Consider the following 11756-nt stretch of genomic DNA (forward strand, 5'->3'; position numbering starts at 1 on the left):
TTTTTGAATCTGCAAAAAATTTATGATTTTCTAAACAATTTTGTATCCACGTATTTTTAGATTTCTGAAACATTTTTTTAACTCGCAACTTTTAGAATATTAAAATCCCCAATTAATTTAAAGAAGAAAGAAGAAAGAAAAAAGAATGAGAAAAGAAAAGACAAAAATGAAAAATGAAAAGAAACAGGGGAGTTAATTTTGCGAACAGTTTTACAAAACCACCAACATTTTTGAATCTGCAAAAAATTTATGATTTTCTAAACAATTTTGTATCCACGTATTTTTAGATTTCTGAAATATTTTTTTAACTCGCAACTTTTAGAATATTAAAATCCCCAATTAATTTAAAGAAGAAAGAAGAAAGAAAAAAGAATGAGAAAAGAAAAGACAAAAATGAAAAATGAAAAAAAACAGGGGAGTGAAGCCCCGCCATGGGCCGGCCGATGAACACATATATGGGTACGACATGCGTGAGAAAAGAAACCAAAAAATTGTGGACGCTGGGGATCAAACCCAGGTCTCATCGCTAGAGGAGGGTAGGCCGACCACTCTGCGGCTCTTCGTTCTCTGACTAATTTACGTCGCGTCCCTATAAAGCAACAAAGTAGGCAGTGATTTTTGTCCGAAAAGTTGAATCATTTTTCCACTTACCGATGGTATTGGTGGGTAATTTTTACCAACTCGAAGAGTAATTTTAATGACGGACGACCAGAAACGATAGCCGCTTTAGTAGTAGGTAAAAATACGGCCATCTTCTTCTGCACGACAGAACCTCCTGCCTCCTCGATCCCGCCGATCCTGTGGGTCGATGACGACTGGACGCGTGGCATTTACTTTAGTTGGCTGGAGAGCACTCAATCGAGTGGTCCGTACTCCTTCCATACTCAAACTATTTTTATTATTTTATGGGGTGAAAGGGAGTTTTATTTCAAAATGATAGGGTTACAATCTCGAGACAGCTGCTCCTCACAACATGAAGGACTCGAGTTCAACCATACCACAGTACAACACTCGGTACGACTATAGTGTGCCAAAAGATGTGCTACTGTCACACCCTAGCTGGTTCATGCATTAGAGTGTTGCATCATGTTTACCCTTTTATCAGAAACTTGAAATGGGGATGACAGAACCCCCAGCCCCCTCTGAAACAACTAGGGTTTACTAAAAATAATTTCAATGAACCTGAAATGCCCTTCTAAAATGTCCATCATTTTTGTCTTGGTTCAGAGCCTCTGCCAAAAGTGATGCACAGTTTTCTAGGTCATCCTAAGGTCTTTGAGTTAATTCATAAGTATTTGAATTTGGGCATTTAAAAATTATAAAATATTTCAAATGCTCAAATATTTCCAAACTAAAATGTTTCATGTTGGAAATATTCCAACTATGGACCAGGTGCAGTTTGGTGATTTTAGGAGTTGTTTGGGTATTTTTGATAATTCAACAAACTTACAGAATAAAAACAAAAACAGAAAATAAGAAAAACCTTACCTGGCGCCTACTAACCGTCCCACCTGCCGGCCCAGCCCAGCTGCCGCGCCAGCGAGCTGCTTGGCTCGGCCAGGCAGGCAGGCAGGTGCTCGGCGGTGAGCACCGCATGGGTGCCACGCACCTGGTCGCCACCTCGCCGCTCCCCTCGTCAAGCCTCGACGTGGATCACTCCCCCTCTCTCCCCCGAACCCCCAGGACACTCTCACTCAGCCCCAGCTCCTCTCCCTCGCTCTCCCACGCCGGGGCCGACGCCATCGCCGCCACCCCCTCGCCGTAGACGCGCTCTCCGTCAACCCCACGCCGCGCTATCGTGTCCAGGAGCTCCACCACCCTCCCCTCCTTCGAGCAAGCCGAGCCCCGAGCGCTCGCGTGCCCCGAAGCCACCGCACGGACCTCGACCGAACCGCTGTCGCCGGAGATCCCCTTCAACACCGTCGCCGCACCAGCTCGTCTCCGACCGCGTCGTCTGCTCCCACGAGATCGCCGTGAGCCTGGCTACCCTCTCCCCCTTCCCTTTCTTGCTCTCGTGCACCACCACGAGCACACGAGGATCAACCGCACGCACCGCCGCGGAGCTCGTCGCCGACGTGCTCCCGGCCACCTCTCGGTGTCCATCGCACTCACCACGCCGCGTAGGCTCTAACCATGCACTCCCCGCACCTCACCGCACACCCTAGCCCCGAGTTCGTCTCCACCCGAACTCCGGCGGCCGCCTGGGTCGTCGCCGGCGCCGATTTCGGCCACCCCGACCCCAACTGACTTCACCAAGAGCTGCGGTTTGTTCCCAGCTCCACTTAGATGCCTTCCGCGCCTCATTTGGTGGCCGGAACGGCCAAAACCACTTCCACCGCCGCGTCGGGCTCGCCAGCGGCTAGTCGCTGGCGTGTTTGACTTTGACCTTGACCAGGGTGGGCCCAGTTTGACTCCCCGGAGTCTATGACAAGTGGGGCCCCCCTCTGCTAATTAATCCAGATTAGTTTTAACTAATTAAGTTAGTTTAGTTAACTGCTGACATGCGGGACCCACTGGTCAGTTTGACGTGGACCAGTCCGTTGACTTGCTGAGGTCAGCATGACCTCATGCTGACGCAGTAATCCTTTTCTAGAATTAAAATAAATCCAGAATGATTTATAAATTCCAAAAAATAACCCAAACTTCAAAAAATCATAAGAATTAATCTGTAGCTCCAAATGCAAAGTTTTATATATGAAAAATGATCAGAAAAATCCAATCTATCCATCTGTACTGGTTTCATGCATGTTTAAGCAAGTTAACCTGATGTTTAGAGCAGAACTAAATAAAGCACTTTAAAGGGCCATCTATGAGTTTGAAGCTTGAATCTTTGATTCAAAATTATTCAAACCCATTTGGTCTTAGTTGCATTAGCCCAACACACTCATATTGCCATGTTTCATGCATGCATCATATTGTTGCATATTGTTTGGTGATGTTTGTGTATTGTGCTCTTTGCGGCAGGTTCTACCTCCGAGGAGTACCGTGATTACCCTAACGAAGAACCATATCAGTGCATCGACCCATCAGGCAAGCAACCAACCATTTGATCATATCGATACAATCTCATGTTCTTGCTCCTGCTCTCTTTTACTGCATTAAGACAACGCGTTTCAAACTGTTGTGTGCTACGGTAGTTGAACCCATTTCCTCTGCATGACCTGTCATTGCCACAGTAACTAGATGAAACCCACTAGCATGTGTAGGAGTTGTTTGAGCCATATGTATGTGTTGTTCCTACCTTGCTATGCCTGCTATGCTTAGAGTCGTCTCAGGTCTGGTCCATCTGGGTGATGGGCTAGAGTGAAATGATCATGCCGGTAATGAGAGTGATGTGGTGAACACGATTTGGTAAAGGTATCGATGAGAGGCCATGTAGGAGTACATGGTGGGTTGTTTCATTGAGGTCGTCCCTAAGCACTGAGATCTGTATGTGTGATTTAATCAGCTACTACCATGCATTGGGCCCGAAACCAATGGACCCTCTCGACTTCTTATTCACCCTAGTCTTCTGTCCAGGAGTTGCAAGTAGTTTCTGGTGTTTGTAGCCTACTGGAGGCCGTGGATAGCGCTGACCGTAGGGGTGGGCTGTGATGTGGTAGATACGTGGCACGGTGTACCGAATACCCGTTAGGTATCTCGGGAACCCTGTACACATCGTTCGGGGCCGTATGGGAAACCTCGGCCGGACTCCCTGCGGATGGAACCTGGATAGGCGATAAACCTGGACTAGAGACTTAGGTGTTTAGGTAGGTCGTGGCCGACACCCACGTTGAGATTCCGCTTGAAGGTTGCCGAGTACATGTCGTGTAACGGCGGTAAGTGGTGAGAGCGTGTGTGAAGAAGTACACCCCTGCAGGGTTAACATAATCTATTCGAATAGCCGCGTCCGCGGTAAAGGACTACTTGGTTGCCTATACACCTCATAGACAAGTGAATGGATACTACTAAAAATCTCAAGATAAGTGTGAGTGCCGGGGATGGCTCTTTCGTAGGATGACGGAGGTGGATCCTCGGTGGTGTATTGAAGTGGTGACTGTTGGGTTTCGTAGTAATTTCAAAAAATTTCCTACGCCCACGCAAGATCATGTGATGCATAGCAACGAGGGGGAGAGTATTGTCTACGTACCCAACGCAGACCGACTGCGGAAGCGATGACACGACGTAGAGGAAGTAGTCGTACGTCTTCACGATCCAACCGATCAAGCACCGAAACTACGGCACCTCCGAGTTCGAGCACACGTTCAGCTCGATGACGATCCCCGGACTCCGATCCAGCAAAGTGTCGGGGAAGAGTTCCGTCAGCACGACGGCGTGGTGACGATCTTGATGAACTACAGCAGCAGGGCTTCGCCTAAACTCCGCTACAGTATTATCGAGGAATATGGTGGCAGGGGGCACCGCACACGGCTAAGGAACAGATCACGTGGATCAACTTGTGTGTCTTGGGTGTCCCCTTGCCTCCGTATATAAAGGATCCAAGGGGGGGTTGCGGCCGACCCTAGAGGAGGCGCGCAGGAGGAGTCCTACTCCTACCGGGAGTAGGACTCCCCTCCCGTTCCTTGTCCAACTAGGAGAGGTGGAGGGAGAGAAGGAAAAGGGGGGGCGCCGCCCCTCCCTCCTTGTCCAATTCGGACTAGGGGGAGAGGGGGCGCGCGGCCTGCTGTGGCAGCCCCTTCCTCTTCTCCACTTTAGGCCCATAAGGCCCATTAACCCCCCGGGGGGTTCCGGTAACCCCCCGGTGCTCCGGTTTTATCCGATACTCTTCCGGAACCCTTCCGGTGTCCGAATATAGTCATCCAATATATCAATCTTTACGTCTCGACCATTTCGAGACTCCTCGTCATGTCCGTGATCACATCTGGGACTCCGAACAACCTTCGGTACATCAAAATGCATAAACTCATAATATAACTGTCATCGTAACCTTAAGCGTGCGGACCCTACGGGTTCGAGAACAATGTAGACATGACCGAGACACGTCTCCGGTCAATAACCAATAGCGGGACCTGGATGCCCATATTGGCTCCTACATATTCTACGAAGATCTTTATCGGTCAGACCGCATAACAACTTACGTTGTTCCCTTTGTCATCGGTATGTTACTTGCCCGAGATTCGATCGTCGGTATCCAATACCTAGTTCAATCTCGTTACCGGCAAGTCTCTTTACTCGTTCTGTAATACATCATCTCACAACTAACATATTAGTTGTAATGCTTGCAAGGCTTATGTGATGTGTATTACCGAGAGGGCCCAGAGATACCTCTCCGACAATCGGAGTGACAAATGCTAATCTCGAAATACGCCAACCCAACATCGACCATTGGAGACACCTGTAGTACTCCTTTATAATCACCCAGTTACGTTGTGACGTTTGGTAGTACCCAAAGTGTTCCTCCGGTAAACGGGAGTTGCATAATCTCATAGTCATAGGAACATGTATAAGTCATGAAGAAAGCAATAGCAACATACTAAACGATCGGGTGCTAAGCTAATGGAATGGGTCATGTCAATCAGATCATTCTACTAATGATGTGACCTCGTTAATCAAATAACAACTCATTGTTCATGGTTAGGAAACATAACCATCTTTGATTAATGAGCTAGTCAAGTAGAGGCATACTAGTGACACTTTGTTTGTCTATGTATTCACACATGTATTATGTTTCCGGTAAATACAATTCTAGCATGAATAATAAACATTTATCATGATTATAAGGAAATAAATAATAACTTTATTATTGCCTCTAGGGCATATTTCCTTCAGTCTCCCACTTGCACTAGAGTCAATAATCTAGATTACACTGTAATGATTCTAACACCCATGGAGCCTTGGTGCTGATCATGTTTTGCTCATGGAAGAGGCTTAGTCAACGGGTCTGCAACATTCAGATCCGTATGTATCTTGCAAATCTCTATGTCTCCCACCTGGACTAGATCCCGGATGGAGTTGAAGCGTCTCTTGATGTGTTTGGTCCTTTTATGAAATCTGGATTCCTTTGCCAAGGCAATTGCACCAGTATTGTCACAAAAGATTTTCATTGGACCCGATGCGCTAGGTATGACACCTAGATCGGATATGAACTCCTTCATCCAGACTCCTTCATTTGCTGCTTCCGAAGCAGCTATGTATTCCGCTTCACATGTAGATCCCGCTACGACGCTTTGTTTAGAACTGCATCAACTGACAGCTCCACTGTTTAATGTAAACACGTATCCGGTTTGTGATTTAGAATCGTCCGGATCAGTGTCAAAGCTTGCATCAACGTAACCTTTTACGATGAGCTCTTTGTCACCTCCATATACGAGAAACATATCCTTAGTCCTTTTCAGGTATTTCAGGATGTTCTTGACCGCTGTCCAGTGATCCACTCCTGGATTACTTTGGTACCTCCCTGCTAAACTTATAGCAAGGCATACATCAGGTCTGGTACACAGCATTGCATACATGATAGATCCTATGGCTGATGCATAGGGAACATCTTTCATATTCTCTCTATCTTCTGCAGTGGTCGGGCATTGAGTCTTACTCAATTTCACACCTTGTAACACAGGCAAGAACCCTTTCTTCGCTTGTTCCATTTTGAACTTCTTCAAAATTTTGTCAAGGTATGTGCTTTGTGAAAGTCCAATTAAGCGTTTTGATCTATCTCTATAGATCTTAATGCCTAATATGTAAGCAGCTTCACCGAGGTCTTTCATTGAAAAACTTTTATTCAAGTATCCCTTTATGCTATCCAGAAATTCTATATCATTTCCAATCAGTAATATGTCATCCACATATAATATCAGAAATGCTACAGAGCTCCCACTCACTTTCTTGTAAATACAGGCTTCTCCGAAAGTCTGTATAAAACCAAATGCTTTGATCACACTATCAAAACGTTTATTCCAACTCCGAGAGGCTTGCACCAGTCCATAAATGGATCGCTGGAGCTTGCACACTTTGTTAGCTCCCTTTGGATCGACAAAACCTTCCAGTTGCATCATATACAATTCTTCTTCCAGAAATCCATTCAGGAATGCAGTTTTGACATCCATTTGCCAAATTTCGTAATCATAAAATGCGGCAATTGCTAACATGATTCGGACGGACTTAAGCATCGCTACGGGTGAGAAGGTCTCATCGTAGTCAATCCCTTGAACTTGCCGAAAACCTTTTGCGACAAGTCGAGCTTTGTAGACAGTAACATTACCATCAGCGTCAGTCTTCTACTTAAAGATCCATTTATTCTCAATTGCTTGCCGATCATCGGGAAAGTCAACCAAAGTCCATACTTTGTTCTCATACATGGATCCCATCTCAGATTTCATGGCTTCAAGCCACTTTGCGGAATCTGGGCTCACCATCGCTTCTTCATAGTTCGTAGGTTCATCATGATCTAGTAGCATGACTTCCAGAACAGGATTACCGTACCACTCTGGCGCGGATCTTACTCTGGTTGATCTACGAGGTTCAGTAGTATCTTGATCTGAAGTTTCATGATCATTATCATTGGCTTCCTCACTAACCGGTGTAGGTGTCACTGAAACAGTTTTCTGTGATGAAGTACTTTCCAGTAAGGGAGCAGGTACAGTTACCTCGTCAAGTTCTACTTTCCTCCCACTCACTTCTTTCGAGAGAAACTCCTTCTCTAGAAATGATCCATTCTTAGCAACGAATGTCTTGCCTTCGGATCTGTGATAGAAGGTGTACCCAACAGTTTCCTTTGGGTATCCTATGAAGACACATTTCTCCGATTTGGGTTCGAGCTTATCAGGTTGAAGCTTTTTCACATAAGCATCGCAGCCCCAAACTTTAAGAAACGACAACTTTGGTTTCTTGCCAAACCATAGTTCATAAGGCGTCGTCTCAACGGATTTTGATGGTGCCCTATTTAACGTGAATGCGGCCGTCTCTAAAGCATAACCCCAAAATGATAGCGGTAAATCTGTAAGGGACATCATAGATCGCACCATATCTAGTAAAGTACGATTACGACGTTCAGACACACCATTGCGCTGTGGTGTTCCGAGTGGCGTGAGTTGTGAAACTATTCCACAGTTTTTCAAATGTACACCAAACTTGTAACTCAAATATTCTCCTCCACGATCAGATCATAGAAACTTTATTTTCTTGTTACGATGATTTTCAACTTCACTCTGAAATTCTTTGAACTTTTCAAATGTTTCAGACTTATGCTTCATTAAGTAGATATATCCATATCTGCTCAAATCATCTGTGAAGGTGAGAAAATAACGATATCCGCCTCGAGCCTCAATATTCATCGGACCACATACATCGGTATGTATGATTTCCAACAAATCTGTTGCTCTCTCCACAGTACCGGAGAATGGTGTTTTAGTCATCTTGCCCATGAGGCACGGTTCGCAAGTACCAAGTGATTCATAATCAAGTGGTTCCAAAAGTCCATCAGTATGGAGTTTCTTCATGCGCTTTACACCGATATGACCTAAACGACAGTGCCACAAATAAGTTGCACTTTCATTATCAACTCTGCATCTTTTGGTTTCAACATTATGAATATGTGTATTACTACTATCGAGATCTAATAAGAATAGACCACTCTTCAAGGGTGCATGACCATAAAAGATATTACTCATATAAATAGAACAACCATTATTCTCTGATTTAAATGAATAACCGTCTCGCATTAAACAAGATCCAGATATAATGTTCATGCTCAATGCTGGCACCAAATAACAATTATTTAGGTCTAATATTAATCCCGAAGGTAGATGTAGAGGTAGCGTGCCGACCGCGATCACATCAACTTTGGAACCGTTTCCAACGCGCATCGTCACCTCGTCCTTTGCCAGTGCCCGCTTATTCCGTAGTCCCTGTTTCGAGTTGCAAATATTAGCAACAGAACCAGTATCAAATACCCAGGTGCTACTGCGAGCTCTAGTAAGGTACACATCAATAACATGTATATCACATATACCTTTGTTCACCTTGCCATCCTTCTTATCCGCCAAATACTTGGGGCAGTTCCGCTTCGAGTGACCAGTCTGCTTGCAGTAGAAGCACTCAGTTTCAGGCTTAGGTCCAGACTTGGGTTTCTTCTCTTGAACAGCAACTTGCTTGCCGTTCTTCTTGAAGTTCCCCTTCTTCTTCCCTTTGCCCTTTTTCTTGAAACTAGTGGTCTTGTTAACCATCAACACTTGATGCTCCTTCTTGATTTCTACCTCCGCAGCTTTCAGCATTGTGAAGAGCTCGGGATAGTCTTGTTCATCCCTTGCATATTATAGTTCATCACGAAGCTCTTGTAGCTTGGTGGCAGTGATTGGAGAATTCTGTCAATGACGCAATCATCCGGAAGATTAACTCCCAATTGAATCAAGTGATTATTATACCCAGACATTTTGAGTATATGCTCACTGACAGAACTGTTCTCCTCCATCTTGCAGCTATAGAACTTATTGGAGACTTCATATCTCTCAATTCGGGCATTTGCTTGAAATATTAACTTCAACTCCTGGAACATCTCATATGCTCCATGACGTTCGAAACGTCGTTGAAGTCCCGATTCTAAGCGTAAAGCATGGCACACTGAACTATCGAGTAGTCATCAGCTTTGCTCTACCAGACATTCACAACATCTGGTGTTGCTCCAGCAGCAGGCCTGGCACCCAGCGGTGCTTCCAGGACGTAATTCTTCTGTGCAGCAATGAGGATAATCCTCAAGTTACGGACCCAGTCCGTAAAATTGCTACCATCATCTTTCAACTTTGCTTTCTCAAGGAACGCATTAAAATTCAACGGAACAACAGCACGAGCCATCTATCTACAATCAACATAAACAAGCAAGATACTATCAGGGACTAAGTTCATGATAAATTTTAAGTTCAATTAATCATATTACTAAAGAACTCCCACTTAGATAGACATCCCTCTAATCCTCTAAGTGATCACGTGATCCAAATCAACTAAACCATGACCGATCATCACATGAGATGGAGTAGTTTTCAATGGTGAACATCGTTATGTTGATCATATCTACTATATGATTCACGCTCGACCTTTCGGTCTCCGTGTTCCGAGGCCATATCTGCATATGCTAGGCTCGTCAAGTTTAACCTGAGTATTCTGCGTGTGCAAAAACTGGCTTGCACCCGTTGTAGATGGACGTAGAGCTTATCACACCCGATCATCACGTGGTGTCTGGGCACGACGAACTTTGGCAACGGTGCATACTCAGGGAGAACACTTCTTGATAATTTAGTGAGAGATCATCTTATAATGCTACGGTCAATCAAAGCAAGATAAGATGCATAAAAAGATAAACATCACATGCAATCAATATAAGTGATATGATATGGCCATCATCATCTTGTGCCTGTGATCTCCATCTCCGAAGCACCGTCATGATCACCATCGTCACCGGTGCGACACCTTGATCTCCATCGTAGCATCGTTGTCGTCTCGCCAATCTTATGCTTCCACGACTATCACTACCGTTTAGTAATAAAGTAAAGCATTACATCGCGATTGCATTGCATACAATAAAGCGACAACCATATGGCTCCTGCCAGTTGCCGATAACTCGGTTACAAAACATGATCATCTCATACAATAAAATTCAGCATCATGCCTTGACCATATCACATCACAACATGCCCTGCAAAAACAAGTTAGACGTCCTCTACTTTGTTGTTGCATGTTTTACGTGGCTGCTACGGGCTTAAGTAAGAACCAATCTCACCTACGCATCAAAACCACAACGATAGTTTGTCAAATAGACTCCGTTTTAACCTTCGCAAGGACTGGGCGTAGCCATACTTGGTTCAACTAAAGTTGGAGAGACAGTCGCCCGCAAGCCATCTCTGTGCAAAGCACGTCGAGGGAACCGGTCTCGCGTAAGCGTACGCGTAAGGTTGGTCTGGGTCGTCTCGTCCAACAATACCGCCGAACCAAAATATGACATGCTGGTAGGCAGTATGACTTGTATCGTCCACAACTCACTTGTGTTCTACTCGTGCATATAACATCAACATCAATAACCAGGCTCGGATGCCACTGTTGGGTTTCGTAGTAATTTCAAAAATTTTCCTACGCGCACACAGGATCATGTGATGCATAGCAACGAGAGGAGAGTGTTGTCTACGTACCCAACGCAGACCGACCGCGGAAGCGATGACACGACGTAGAGGAAGTAGTCGTACGTCTTCACGATCCAACCGATCAAGCACCGAAACTACGGCACCTCCGAGTTCGAGCACACGTTCAGCTCGATGACGATCCCCGGACTCCGATCCAGCAAAGTGTCGGGGAAGAGTTTCGTCAGCACGACGGCGTGGTGACGATCTTGATGAACTACAGCAGCAGGGCTTCGCCTAAACTCCGCTACAGTATTATCGAGGAATATGGTGGCAGGGGGCACCGCACACGGCTAAGGAATCGATCACGTGGATCAACTTGTGTCAACTTGTGTGTTTAGAGGTGCCCCTGCCTCCGTATATAAAGGAGCCAAGGGGGGAGGAGGCGCCGGCCAGGAGGAGGTGGCGCAGGAGGAGTCCTACTCCTACCGGGAGTAGGACTCCCCCCCAATCCTATTCCAACTAGGATTCCCAAGGGGGAAAGAGGGAGAGGGGTGGCCGGCCACCTCTCCTAGTCCTACTAGGACTAGGGGAAGGGGGGAGGCGCGCAGCCCCCTTGGGCTGCCCCTTTCTCCTTTCCACTAAGGCCCATGATGGCCCATATGGCTCCCGGGGGGTTCCGGTAAAATCCCGATTTCACCCGGACGTAATTCT

This window comes from Triticum dicoccoides, chromosome 6B (assembly GCF_002162155.2).
Source record: "Triticum dicoccoides isolate Atlit2015 ecotype Zavitan chromosome 6B, WEW_v2.0, whole genome shotgun sequence".
NCBI lineage: Eukaryota > Viridiplantae > Streptophyta > Magnoliopsida > Poales > Poaceae > Triticum > Triticum dicoccoides.